This window comes from Hermetia illucens, chromosome 2, assembly GCF_905115235.1.
Source record: "Hermetia illucens chromosome 2, iHerIll2.2.curated.20191125, whole genome shotgun sequence".
NCBI lineage: Eukaryota > Metazoa > Arthropoda > Insecta > Diptera > Stratiomyidae > Hermetia > Hermetia illucens.
In genome coordinates this window covers 136,804,953-136,819,372 of record NC_051850.1, presented here as the reverse complement: position 1 = coordinate 136,819,372, position 14,420 = coordinate 136,804,953, and the positions used below count along the sequence as shown (strand labels likewise).

Sequence of the window (14,420 nt, the reverse complement as noted above, 5' to 3'; positions counted from 1 at the left end):
CTACCTAGTTTTATTTTGATTTAGAAGAACTACAAGCATCGGAACGATAACTATTTTTTGCTGTGTGCTTAGTGGGATTGGAAGGGAATCATCCATTATGAGCTGCTCAACTATGGTCAGACCCTCAACACGGTACTCTACTATGAGCAACTCGACCGTTTGAAGCAGGCGATTAACCAAAAGCGGCCAGAATTGGTCAATAGGAATTGTGTTGTGTTCCACTAGGACAACGCTCGGCCTCAAACATCTTTGATGACCCATCAGAAGCTACGGGAGCTCGGATGGGATGTCCTATCGCACCCACCGTATAGTCCGCACCTGGCACCAAGTGATTACCATTTTTTCTGGTCCATGTAAAACGCTCTTGGTGATACTAAGTTCGTTTCAAAAGAGGCTTGCGAAAACTGGCTGTCTGAGCTTTTTGCAAATAAGGAGGGAGGTTTTATAAGGGGGGATAATGGAGTTGCCTTCTAAGTGGCAACGAGTTTGCGAACAAAACTCTGATAATTCTAAGTATGTTAAATGAAGCGTTAAAATTCGATCACAAATACAACATTACTTTTTCCGCAACCCAATATATCCGCAAACACGTAATGGATACGAATTATATTCAAGTGAAATCCGACATAAGTTCCGACCTAAATCAGGAAATTTACTTCGGCCTGGTTTAGGTCTCGGCCTATGACGGATTTCATTTGAATATAATTCGTACGAATTGCTGTTGTTGTTTTATGGACGTGCAATCTGAAAAAAACGGGTGACTTTTCGTTTTGCAAACAATCAGTACGCCCAGAACATCATTGGCCCATACCGAAGAGGCTTCACTCCAGGCAAATCAGCAACAGATTAGATTTTCTCTGTGCGGCAAGCGATGGAAAAACTGTTGGAATATGGACAACAGTTGCACCATCTGTTCATCGATTTTAAAGCCGCCTATGATAGCATAGCCAGGGTAAAACTGTATACGGCCATGACGGTCGGTATCCCGACGAAATTGATAAGACTGACTAGGCTGACCCTGACCAATGTGCGAGGCCAGATAAAAGCAGGAGAATCACTCCCTAGACCATTCGGCATCAACAACGGTCTATGACAGGGGGACGCCCTATCATACGTCCTCTTTAACCTGGCCTTCGAGAAAGTGATCTATGATGCTGAGGTAAACGCAAGAGGTACAATCCTCTTTAAGTCCACCCAACTACTGGCCTATGCTGACGATATCGACATCATGGGAAGAACCACCCGAGACGTACAAACTGCCTTCATACAGATCGAGCAGGCGGCGGTTGGCGCGAGATCTTGGACTGCACATCAATGAAGGCAAGACAAAGTATATGGTGGTAACGTCAGCACCGAAAACCAATCAACCAACAACATCAAACCACACTGGTGAAACAGGAAGAATATGGATAGGAGAATACAAATTTGAGACCGTTGATAATTTCTCCTATCTAGGGTCGACAATCACAATCGATAACAGCTACGATGATGAAATCCGCGCACGGTTGTTGTCAGCCAACAGAGCCTATTTCAGCTTACAAAAACTGTTCCGCTCGAAACGTCTCACCATAGAGTCAAAACTCTTACTGTAGAAGACAATGATCTTGTCAGTCCCCATGTATTCCTCGGAGACTTGGGTTCTTAGGAAGAAAAATTGCGAACTCTTGGCCGCGTTCGAGAGAAGAATCCTCCGAAGAATTTTTGGGCCCTTACATGAGGATGGACGATTCCGTAGCCTACATAACTACGAAATCTATGAGCGATACCATGACCGTCAAGTTGTGGATATAATCCGGCTCAATAGGTTACGGCGGGCGGGTCACTTAATCTGTATGGTTGAGGATGATCCCACCTGGAAAGTCTATAAGGGCAATATCTATGGTAGAAAAAGAAGACGAGGCAGACCCTGCCTAAGATGGAGCGTTGGCGTAGGTCAGGACGCCAGACAGCTTTTAGGGATATCGAATTGGTGGACCTCGGCGCAAAACCGCGATGTTTGGAGTTCCTTATTAAGGCAGGTCTAGACCGGATATCGGTTGTTGGGCCGTTGATGATGATGATGAAACAATCAGTTGACAAACTGTATGTATATGCTCATCAAATTTGCACGACCTATATGAAAATGTGGGGATATCATAGACTAGGCAAGCTGGATTCCGAGAATATGAACCAACTAGCAATAGCAGGTATCTGACCATTTCTAGACCGCTATCATAAAGACAGGGATGCGATGTTTTCCCACATTGTCATACGAGATGAAACGTGGATCTCGTACACCAATTCAGTGGCTATAATATTATACTTGGTTGCGTTAAGTAATTACAGCTGAAGTATATTTCGAAATTCAGACGGGCAATCCAAAATTCATGGCGTAAGATATCCTAATCTGAGCTTTCATATTTTTGCTGGAGTCAAGAAAAACATGATAACAATTCAGACATGGCAAATTATTGGTAAATTTATATTATAGGACACGACACGGAACGTATTATGCAATACGCCGCCGTAGTCCCAATCTTTTTTCTCGAGAATGTCGTGATCCCTGTTCCTAATATGACCATATTTGATCTGGATTCAGTTCTCTTATACATTTGTTGAAGTGTATACATAGTGCCGGTGGACATAAGCTTATAATTACATACATCGTTCCTGAAGACCACGCACTGTGCGTGTCTGAAATAATCCGTTATATATACGATATGTGTAAAAGCATGTGAATAGGTTTCCGTGTCGCGTCGATGTAAATAACTTGACCAGAAAACGTTCTGTACGCATAGCATCTAGCCAAGTTCTTCGTAATTCAAGAAGTTATTTAATGAATATCTTGGGCAAATTTATCTAGAAACCATTTGCTCAAGTTCACCTCTAGACACTGGGTTCTCACGTGCTCACTATTGAAAGGCTCTAGCCCAGAAACGTTCACATAAACAACTCCAATGGCTGGACCTTCTCGGAAACATCTCCCTCTCCGTTTTCTGGAAGCTTGAAGTTGGTTTACATCAAATGTATTATTCCTTCTCCAAAGGCTTCCATAATAAACTAAAATAAATTTGCAGAATTCACCGAAAATAGCTGCTTTGCAATTCTAATTTCTATCGATTTCCTGTGCACAAAGCAAACGAAAAATTGATTATGTAAATCAATCAAACATAAATTCAATTTCATGCCCATAGTTTTATTTGAAATTGTTGTGCACATACGTCTCTGGAAGGAAATATCATAAATTCCAGTAGTCAAACAGATGACAAGATTGTATAAACAGAGAATAGGAACAAACCTTGAAGAATAAATAATTACCTACGACGGTGATATGTACTGTGAAATTATCCTGTATAGTACGATGGGCAATAATAGCATAAATTATTTATTCTTCTCCAAAAATAGATGTTTTTATCTTTTTTAGTCGTCTGAGAAACTTGGACATGAGTGTAGAGGTAGCCATTGAATAAAATATTGACTTTAGGGGAGCAGACGTCTATAGATACTTGGATAGTAGATGCATATGTCCACAGTAATGAAAACAACTTGTGTAGAAGAAAAACTAAACAAACAAATGGAGGAGTCTGGAAATTTTACATATGTGCATACATTCATTTTGAGTGAAGCCTCAACGTATTCGAGAATTCAAAAATAGGTGGAATTGAAGCTTTAACGTTACTTTCTATTTACTGAGTCGATAAATGTTTATATATCTTTACCTAATATATATACACATTATGTGTAGTTTTCAGTTCAAAACAGATCTGAAATTCAACTCCTCCAAAAGGGGCTATTTAATTCTTAAACAGGCAACAAAGGGTATCATTTTGAAATTGTTATAACAAAAACTATAAAAGTTATCGAATTTTACAAAACAATAATTTCATGGTTGCAAAAAAGGAAAAAAAAGATACAGAATAGTGACCGCAGTACCCACGTTAGAATGTGAGTGCGAATTACATGACCATGATCACTCACGCATTACCGCGAGGCAAAGTTCATTGTCTTTGGTGGCGGGCCAGTATTAAGAATCGTGGGGAGTGATAGTCAGAACATCACTTGCTCGTTGCTTGTTCATTGATGCGCCGATCACAGAGAACTTCAATTCTGAAACGTTATTTCATTCAGGTTGCTTTAAAGCCGGAGGTGCAGCTGATTACAGTGAGCGCGCGAGCTTCTCGTTTGAACTTTCATCGCATTTCGACGTTGGCTGTTAGTATTGATTGAAGATACTTACGAGTACATGGCTTAATACTGAGTAATTCGCTGCGACTGATAGTGAACGTGCCTGTTTGATTGGGTTCGGTCTTCAAAAGCCCTATTCAGATTCAGTTATAAACCGTGCTGCAGGAGGCGATCTTTCCACTTTTGGACAAGTTGCTCGAGACGCTAGGAAAATAATATGCACAAAACATCGTGTAAGGCCCTGAAAGTTGTATGTCCTTTGTAAAAGCGTCCCTGGTAAGGACAAAAAGGAGTGGCGAGAGGGCATATTGTTGATGAACGTCGAAGGAGACACGGAAAGGTTTTGGTATATTTGCCCCTTTTCACAATCTTCCAAATTTATTTCGAATCAACACCAAGCACACCTCTTTTCAGTTTTTCCAACTCAGTTAATTTAACAAAAAATCTGAAGTAGACTTATTTATGAAAGTATCGGCGAGAATGTGTTAGGTTGTTACAAATGAAATGGCCGTTTTGGTACTAAAATTTAAAACGACCGTAAAGCTTACAAAAATTTATTTATTTAATCAAAACAGGTGCCAGTCGCCAGTTTCGTAGAAGTCCAACTGTCAGGTGTTGTCGAAGGCAATTGTTTTTCCGCCAAAAAATGATCCAAATGAGTAAAAAAGTCATAGTCGGTTGACGAAAGGTCCGGTGAATATGGTGGATAAGGCAGAGTCTCATACTGCAATTCGTTCAACTTTTGAACCGTTGTCCTGGATACATGAGGTCGTGCATTGTAGTGAAGGAGTGACAATCTCGGCCGTTGCATACTCAATTTTTGGTGCATTTCCTCGAGTTGGGCACAGAAATACTGTACTACTCCAAGTGCTAAAAAAGAATAGTGAATAATTAGACCACCAAATAGTCACCATTACTTTCTTCGGATGGAAGCTTGGTTTCGGCTTATGCGTCGGTAGCTCATCAGCATCTAGCCATTGCGCTGCTCGGTCACGGTTGTCGTATAATATCCACTTTAAATCACATGTCACTATTTTGTGCAAAAAGGGGTTGCTTCTGTTGCGGGAGAGTAAAGCACTGCAAATGTCCACTCGAAGCGCCATGTTTTGCTTCGTAAGGGCTTGCGGAACCCACTTGTCGAGCTTTTTCACCTCTCCAAGTTGTTGCACGTGCCGGGAAACTGTCGAATAGTGTACGCCCAGTTTCTCTGCAATGGCTCACACACTGACGTGTGTCGGATTCACCTAGCACATGCAGCTCGTCGTTATCAATCGATGGTCCTGGATATCCATGTGGCTCATTTTGAAGGTTTACGTCGCTTGACCGGAATTTTTCGAACACCGCCGTGTGGTTCGTTTGCTTACTGTATCATCCCAAACGGATTGTTAATGTTCCTAGTCGCCTCCGCTGCTTTATGACCGAGTTTGAACTTATACAGAAAAAGTACACGGTTTTGGCTCTTTTCGATCCTTTTTTCCTTTTCATTCTTTGTTATCACAACGATGGTCAAAACTGAAATGACTCCTTGATTACATATAGGAGTATTTATACTTCATTATCCAATAGAAACAGCGCCAACTGGTGGTGGTTTGATACAGCAAAATCGTAACTAACTTCACTTGATTGCCAAACCGGCCATTTCATATGCAACAACCTAATAGTATGTCACTTAGTTTTTAATTTTTTTTTCGTATCTTCTATACGTGCGTGTCAAAGTACATTAGCAGCATCTGCTCAAATATTCTTAACGATCTACGAAAATTACAAAAATTTAATAGTTACTGGGTAGTTACTAGTTATCTGATGTTTGCTCTTCATTTTCCACAAACCTAAATTTTTACATTCATCTAAAAGTTATAAAATTAAAAATTATAAAAAAATTCAACACCACGCCTCCTGCAAAATTGAATTTGAAAAGAGCTAATTATTTCCAATTTCGGCAATGAGGGCATTGACTACATATAATAAGCTCGGTACCATGTTTCTTTTTGCCAAAATACATGGGGCCCACAATATACTTGGATACATACCTTGTTACTACGACGAAATCTGAAAGATAAAGAGAATCATTAGTGAGCATTTATTCTTGTACATATAGGTCAGGTAGACTTGAAAAAGTACAAATACACAACATAGTACGATTGGTCAATGGTGACAATAAATGGGTCGAGCCACCTCCATGAGTGGGTACTATGGGAGAAATCATTGCAATGTTTTCACAAGCACCTGCGTCTGATGCAGGAAAGCCCGACGACTGGGGCTAGGCTCTGGAATTCAACATTTTGGGCATAAAGGCTTCGATATGTTTGGAAGCTCGGAACCGTAGCAGAGGTTTAGTTCAATCTGACGACAACACCAGCAGACCAAATCAGAAGGACAATTCTAATCATCAGACTGAGGATTTCCTCTGATCTACTTCATATTCACCTCCACCCCAGATTCATCACCCCAGAATAGCCGGAGAGCTTGCTTGGAAGATGGTTATCCAAATTTTTGTCCTGCTGCACTAATTTACGCAGCTTGGGAACCGTACTAACCGCAAAATAGAGAAGCTGGTTCCGAATGTCGGGTGTCAGTCCACGAACAACTCTACTAATTTGTCTTCCGTTAAGCACTTTTCTAGTCTTTTAGTAATTGTCAAAATCGTTGGTCCCGGGGCAAGGGATTTCTTTATGACATGTAGGAATCGTAGCGACCAGAATGAAAGAATAAAAACTCAAGAAAAATAAAACTAAAATGTCAAGACAGAAAACAAAAGACCAAAATCGAACGTCAGAAGCAGAAAGAAATGATAAAATTAGCACAAGAATGTTTGGAATCTGAAAACGAAGCAAAGAGGATACATAAAGGACGAAACGGTAGCATTGACCGACTGCCTCTGTTTTCAATTAAAGTTTCGTCTCAGCCCTCATTTTATCCCGACGAAGAAGAAAGAATATTTAATTTTTTTATTTAATATTTAAATGAGAAGATTGACGTTTCACACTTAGGTGCGAAAAGGCACTCCTCAGCAGCTCGGACGGCGATATCCAGTGACTTCCGTAAAGCAATCACCTAAAGTACGCTAAGTTTCAAAAACAAACACAAGAAGGGGAGGGGAAGTGAAGGTGGGAAAATGAGGCTTAGGAACTGGAATAGAAAAGTCGTGTAACCTAAATCTTGAAACCCGAAGTCAAGTTCACATTAAACCTAACCGGGTATAAACACACCCAAAGAAAGTTGGGAGCCGGAATGGGCCATCTTCAGTTGATCCACTTAATCAGAACCTAGAAAGTGTAGCACCAGGTACCTAATAGCTTCGTGCCATGCATCATATTGGGTTCCATTTGTAATGATATAGTGCGATTTATTATTGGTCATAGAGATGTGAAGTAGATGGGTCGTACCGCCCCAACACGGTAACTTGTTGGCGTTTTTGTGGCAAACGCGTCACAATGCATTCGGGTCCAAAGCGGGAACGCTAGGGGGCTAGGCTTTGAAACTGGACATTTTGGATAGACGTCTTTGGAAGCCTGCAATCGTAGCAAAGGGTTTTGAGATCAACATCATCACACTCATTTTTAATGGTGCGAGGATGCTAAGGCGGGCTGAGAACACAGATAGCTCCCCATCATGTATCTGAGGCAGGAGAATAATAATAATCGTTGGTGCAGCAATCCATCTTGGATCAGGACCTTGAAGTGTGTTGGAGTACTTCATTCAAGACCGTAACGGTACATTACAATACTCTGTAAGAGGCAATGTGGTCAGCATTGCGCTCGCCCAAGATTATTACCCTGATTTGGCTCAGGTTGGCTGGTGCCCGACATCCAGTCACGATAGCAAATCCCTCTGTCACCAGAGAGATTTGAATCGCGGCCTTCCGCTGCGACAACCCAATGCTCTAACCACTTAAACCATCCGGACACAGGCAGGGAAGAGAAACATCGATTAAAGAGACTTAGTAGATCTTCGCTCTCGATTATGATCCTTGGGTCCGAAGTTTTATGGGTTTACCCGCGCCTTCGCGCCGATATTTTTTGGTTTTTAATGTCCACGTTTACCTGGCGTGTTGATCTTTCGTTTGATTCACGCAATATTTCATGTTTGTTGGCTTTTCACGTTCTGTGCGTTTGGGACATGTGGAGTTTTGTTAAATTGCATGTGATGGACTGGAGTGTTACATAGACCGCCCTCACATTCCCAAGTTTGGCTAGCATAAATGCAAGCAAGGGCGTGTGGACGGAATACTTCGGTGAAACTTCAAAATTTGCCAGCGCAACTACACAGTGGCGTAAGCGGTAACTGACTGTATTCGAACAGAGCTCTCGGATACCTGGTCGCCTCAATAAGTTTGATCTTACAGTGCTACGAGGGACTATGGCATGGCGGACCTCGTACCCCCATATTCGTGGGAACTAAATGGGTACGCAAAATGAAAAATAAAAAGACAAAACCAAACAATCGGAAGCCCATACTACACACAAACTGGCGAATTACGTGGAGCACATCTCCGAAACACAGAGAGCCAGGTGATTATATCCAAAAAGCAAGAAGCTGGGTCGTCAAGCAGTGTAGCCAAAGTCAATATATCTATTCTGCGAGGACTACAGTCAACAAAGACCACTGCTCAAAAAGCAGGGACAAGGAAAAGCAGGTCTGAGATCAATATATTAGACGTCAGAAAAGAGACAGACCTCAGTGGCGTAAGTGCTAAATGGTACCCCCGTTATTTAAAGGAAGGGCTGAAACCATAAGAGGCCATTAAGAAGGCTCAGGGCAGACCTAGGTCATGATTAACGGAGTTAAGAGAGCGGGGAGCAGCGAAGATTAGCCCACACGTGGGAAATGCTTTCAAAAACCCAAACCTCAACCCAGAAGGGGGAAATCTCAGGTAGGTCAGGGGTATAGGCAAGAGGGACGAAGACCACCATTAGTTATGCTAATGTGGTCAGGGACATCCGACCGGCCACACTGCCAAAAATGGGGCGGGGGGCAAGGGCAGATTTGCGGTCTGCAAGGAGGAAGCATGTAGGTAATTTGAGATTCTCCTTGCGAAAAACCATGCAAGCTTTTGGTTTTTCGCAATCTTAAACATAATGTAAAATATATATCTTTCAGAGTTGCTGACCGGAGAATCTTGTGGCTATCCAAGTCTCACCGGAAGCCGGGGGAATAGTTGAGAGGCAGTCGTGGCATCGGGCTACTTGCTTTTTGAATTTATTCTTAGCAATCGATTGGAAGTATACAACATAGAGAGCACTCCAGCATTCGTGACCACTAGACATAAATCTAGGGAATATTCTGATGAACGGACTGGTTGCGAGTTGCAGGGTGTCGGATGAGCGCTCTATGTCGGACCACAGAATAATCAGATCGACATCAACATTGAGGGTAACTCGGAAGTAAAAAGAATAATAAGGAATCCCAGGAGAACTATAGTTAGGTAGGTACCTTTAAAACACTGAAATCACCCGGAGTAGATGGCATCTTCCCACCACTAACCAGGGGGGCCTAGAAATCGTCTTAGAATCTCTTCCAAGTGTGATAAGGGACAGCATAGTCTTGGGATATATACCAAGGGCATGGAAGCTTACAAAAGTAGTTTTTACTCCGAAAGCGAAGGATCCTTTTCATCATAAATTTTTAAAACAATTTGCCTGACATCGTTCTTACTTAAAACGGTGGAGGAGATCGTAGACAACTATATTGAAACTAACGTTCTAATGTGTAGTCCCCTACATCAGTGTCAGTACACTTAACGTGCAGTAGTGAAACTGCTCTGCTGACGGATTTAGAAACAAAAGAAATAGTACTGAGTACGTTTGTGGATATCGAAAGAGCATAATATAGCATATCGCGCACAGAGATACAAGATGCTCTGATTTGCAAGGGAGTGGGAAACACTGTGGTCTCTTTGACAGGCACAATGTTAGAGAGTAGGTAAATAGAAGTACCGACAGGTTTAAAATTGTATAATCATGAATATTAGGCAAGTCAAATCAAGTCACAGGGCAGGATACTATCACCGTTTATATGGAGTATAGTAGGGGATGAACTTCTGAACGGGCTCACAAATACTTGAATACTGGTCCAGGGTTACGCTGACGATTTTATTTTAATCTACAGATATAAGGATACCTTAAGTGATAGAATCCAGACTGGACTAACGGTTACTAGTGTCTGGTGCAGGAAGGCGAGGTTGCGCATCAATCCAGCCAAGGCCAATATAGTACCATTCACTAGCTCTGGTGACTTGCAGGTCCATAGCAGGGAAAAAATTGGGTTGCAAGCTGAAGATACTAGATACTAGATATGGTTATACACTGCAATTGTAAGGCCTGTGATTACCGGCGGTAATCAGAAAAGACTGGCTTGCGTGTGTATCAGTGGGGCAATGAGAGCATGCCCAATAGCAAGTCTTTTTGAGATTAACTCCTCTCCATCTGTACATAAAGGGCGATCTCCAGGATACCGAGAGTATCGGTAAGGTGGCTGCCTAAATTAAAGAAAGATTGATATTCTTTCTAGGCGGTACCCCGAATTATTGATACCAAGGGAAAACATGACATCAAGGTTTAACTTCTATGAAGACGTTGGAGCAACAGGGTAAACTGGGAGAGCGTGGCATTGATATACGGCTTAAACCAGCAACTAATTACTTGCTACATTGGCGGATCCCTCACACCAGAGAGAGTGGGCACCGTGGTCATTGGTCCAGGGAAGTGCACTTTAAACCAGGTCAGCACACTAGCATATTTTAGAGGGAAATATACGCCATAGGCAGATGTGATTACTTCAATTTCCAAAGGGACCATAGAGAACAACACGTTGTTATTCTCACCGGCCGCCAAGCGGTGATCAAAGTGTCCAACCAGATGAACTCTAAACTAATATGGCAATGCTTAAAGAAACTCGCACAATAAGGTCTGGATATTCTGGGTACCAAGCCATGTTGGGTTGGAAAGCAATGAGGCAGCGAATGAACGGGCTAGGCAGGGAGCAAGAATGCGTTTACACGGGCCAGTACTCTTCTGCGGAATCGAAAACAAGTTCGCGGCTATGACATTAAAAAATGAAGAGGAACGATTGAGGGAATTATACCGGGCGGGCCTACCAGGAATGGGGCAGTCCAGGGAATTTATGGGGGGATACCAACCCAAGAACACGAAGGATTGCTTAAACTTCACCAAAAAGAACCTCCGAATCATAGTGGGAATTCCCACTGGTCACGGTCGACTAAAAAATTACCTGGGGAAGCTAGGGATATCTACGGATACTGCCTGCAGATTCAGTGAGTAGTGTGTCGAAACCTCTATTCACGTTCTGGGACAGTGTCCGGCATTTGTGCAAAGTAGGTTGGGGCACCTGGGAAAATGCTTGATACCAGATGCCAATTTGAAATACTTGGAAGTAGGGAATATATTAAAATTCCTGACGGTTATAGGCTTCCCTGACATACTATACTTAATAGTTAATTATAATCAGTAAAAGGGGCACAATAGTTATTTACTGAATTAGTGCAACTTCTCTTAGTAGAATAATAATAACACTAAAAACAATGCATAACTCTTCAGAGGAGAAAAATGGGATGACAAATAAACCACGAGAGACAGCAAGCTGCAGCTGTTACGTTCGTTTTTGATTGGTTGAAGAGACAGCCTTTTTACTGGACTTCTAGCCGGGGATGTGGTTGTCAAGTTTGATTTTCTGATAATGTAAAGTAAACCATCATCATCATCCTCAACGGCGCAACATCCGGTAACCAGCCTAGGAATTCCAGACATCGCGGTTTTGCACCGAGGTCCCCCAATTCGATATCCCTAAAAGCTGTCTACGCCATCGCTCCATCTCAGGCAGGGTCTGCCTCGTCTTTTTTTCTCCCATAGATATTGCCCTTATAGACTTTCCGGGTGGGATCATCCCCATTCATACGGATTACGTGACCCGCCCACCGTAACCCAACTTGACGGTCATGGCATCGCTGATGGATTTCGTCGTTAAGTAGGCTACGGAATCGTTCATCATCCGATGGCCAAAAATTCTTCGGAGGATTCTTCTCTCGAACGCGGCCGAGAGTTCGCAATTTTTCTTGCTAAGAACCCAAGTTTCCGAAGAATACATGAGGACTGGCAAGATCATTGTCTTGTACAGTAAGGGCTTTGACCCTGTGATGAGACGTTTCGAGCGGAACAGTTTTTGTAAGCTGAAATAGGCTCTGTTGGCTGCCAACAACCGTGCGCGGATTTCATCATCGTAGCTATTATCGGTTGTGATTTTCGACCCTAGATAGGAGAAATTATCAACGGTCTCAAAGTTGTATTCTCCTATCCTTATTCTTCTTCGTATTTGACCAGTGCGGTTTGACGTTGTTGGTTGGTTGGTTTTAGGTGCTCATGTTGCCACCATATATTTTCTCTTGCCTTCATTGATGTGCAGTCCAAGACGTCTCGTCGCCTGCTCAATCTGGATGAAGGCAGTTTGTACGTCTTGTGTGGTTCTTCCCATGATGTCGATATTGTCAGCATAGGCCAGTAGTTGGGTGGACTTAAAGAGGATCGCACCCCTCGCATTTACATCAGCATCCAGGATAAATTTTTCCAGGGTCAGGTTAAAGAGGGTGCATGATAGGATATCCCCTTGTCGTAGACCGTTGTTAATGTCGAATGGTCTTGAGAGTGATCCTGCTGCTTTTATCTGGCCTCGTACATTGGTCAGGGCCAGCCTAGTCAGTTTATCAATTTCGTCGGGATACCGAATTCTCTGATGGCCGTGTAAAGTTTTACCCTGGCTATGCTATCATAGGCGTCTTTAAAGTCGATGAAGGTGCAACTGATGTTCATATTCAAACATTTTTCCATCACTTGCCGCAAAGAATATCTGATCTGTTGCTGATTTGCCTGGAGTGAAGCGTCTTTGGTATGGGCCAATAATGTACTGCGCGTATGGGGCTATCCGGCCTAGTTAACCATCAGTTTTTCAAATAAGCCATTCATTTTTTCAGCTTACAGTAACCTTCTCTGTTTGCTTTGATAAAGCACACCTTTTTCTGTCGGGTGTTCAAGTTTAACCTTGCTGTATTCGTTCCTAAAGTAAATCATATTCACACCAAATCTGTAGAAAAATATAGATGTATCTTGACTTCCATTAAGATATCGATATCATCTTTCCAAAAGTCCAGAAAATCCCCAACCAGAACCTGCAATCGATTCAGTCAGCGCTGCTCCGTTCAGAGGTTATTAATCACGATCATAAATAGACATTAATGTCCAAATAAATAAAGTATATTATTACCCTAATAACTTCCGCACTGACTGAGATATGAAGCACATACATGGCCCGAAGTAAGCTTGACGCTGTTAATTTTCTTCCGGACAAAGGTTCAATTAATTAAAGCCGTGCGACAACTAATCTAAAACTAAATCATTTCTACCCTGGGAAAAGGCAGAGCAATATATTACGGAATTGTGGGAAAAAATAAATATGAAGGGAATGTGAGATATTCTCATATTGCGGAAGCTTTAATGCGACCGGGAGGCTTTTGGGAGATTCTAGGAAATATGAATTTATTGCTATCCTGAAAGGGTTTGCATATCTCTAATGTAACTAATTGGACAGATACTTGCTGGTTAGTAAAAATCTCCACGATGAAAGGTATTTTCATCAAATGTACTAGTACAAGATCAAAGGACTCTTATTTTGAATGACACAGAGACATACGTTTTCAATATTTTCCAATTCGTTACTTATATGAGTGAGTTTGCGAAGGAATTTGCTTTGACTGAATTTCCAAATGCTTGTGTTATCTGCAAAATTTACATGATGTCAGTCTGCAAAGGGTCATAACTCCCTACAATCGTGGACTACGAAGAGCAGGACGTACAGTACAGACGGTGACCAACTCTAAGCAGACTACAACCAGGAAGTAGGAAAACATCGACCTCGGTTCCGGGTCACTGAATTTCTCTCTTTTTCATCTATGATTTATAGATGCAACGTGATTTTGATTCCGGTTGCTGTAGCCAGGACACCAAGTGCTTTGTACCATTCCTGGGGCAATTCAAGTAAAATTCAACAATTTCTCGTTTACACTCTGATAAGGTTCTGGATTCTGTCTCTGGCCAGTGAAATATCTGGGGAAAGTCTCGAAAGTTTTATGACCGTCGGGTCTCATTTATTTTCTTTCAAAAGTTCAAGTTTTCCGTTTTATTTCACCGCACGTCGGAGTTGACTTGAACCCATACATTTTCTAGGTCAGATGCTTCCACTTTCCTGGG

The 14,420-nt window shown here is 42.1% G+C and overlaps 1 protein-coding gene across 3 annotated transcripts in view; it reads right to left on the bottom strand.

Annotated features, from left to right (window-relative positions):
• The window catches only part of LOC119648266, a 327,059-nt gene that overhangs the window by 183,318 nt on the left and 129,321 nt on the right, over nucleotides 1–14,420 (bottom strand). For all 3 annotated transcript variants that reach the window (XM_038049919.1, XM_038049920.1, XM_038049918.1), the window contains exon 3: nucleotides 6,195–6,213. The gene's annotated coding sequence lies outside the window, so the exon portion shown is untranslated. The remainder of the gene's footprint in view (nucleotides 1–6,194; nucleotides 6,214–14,420) is intronic.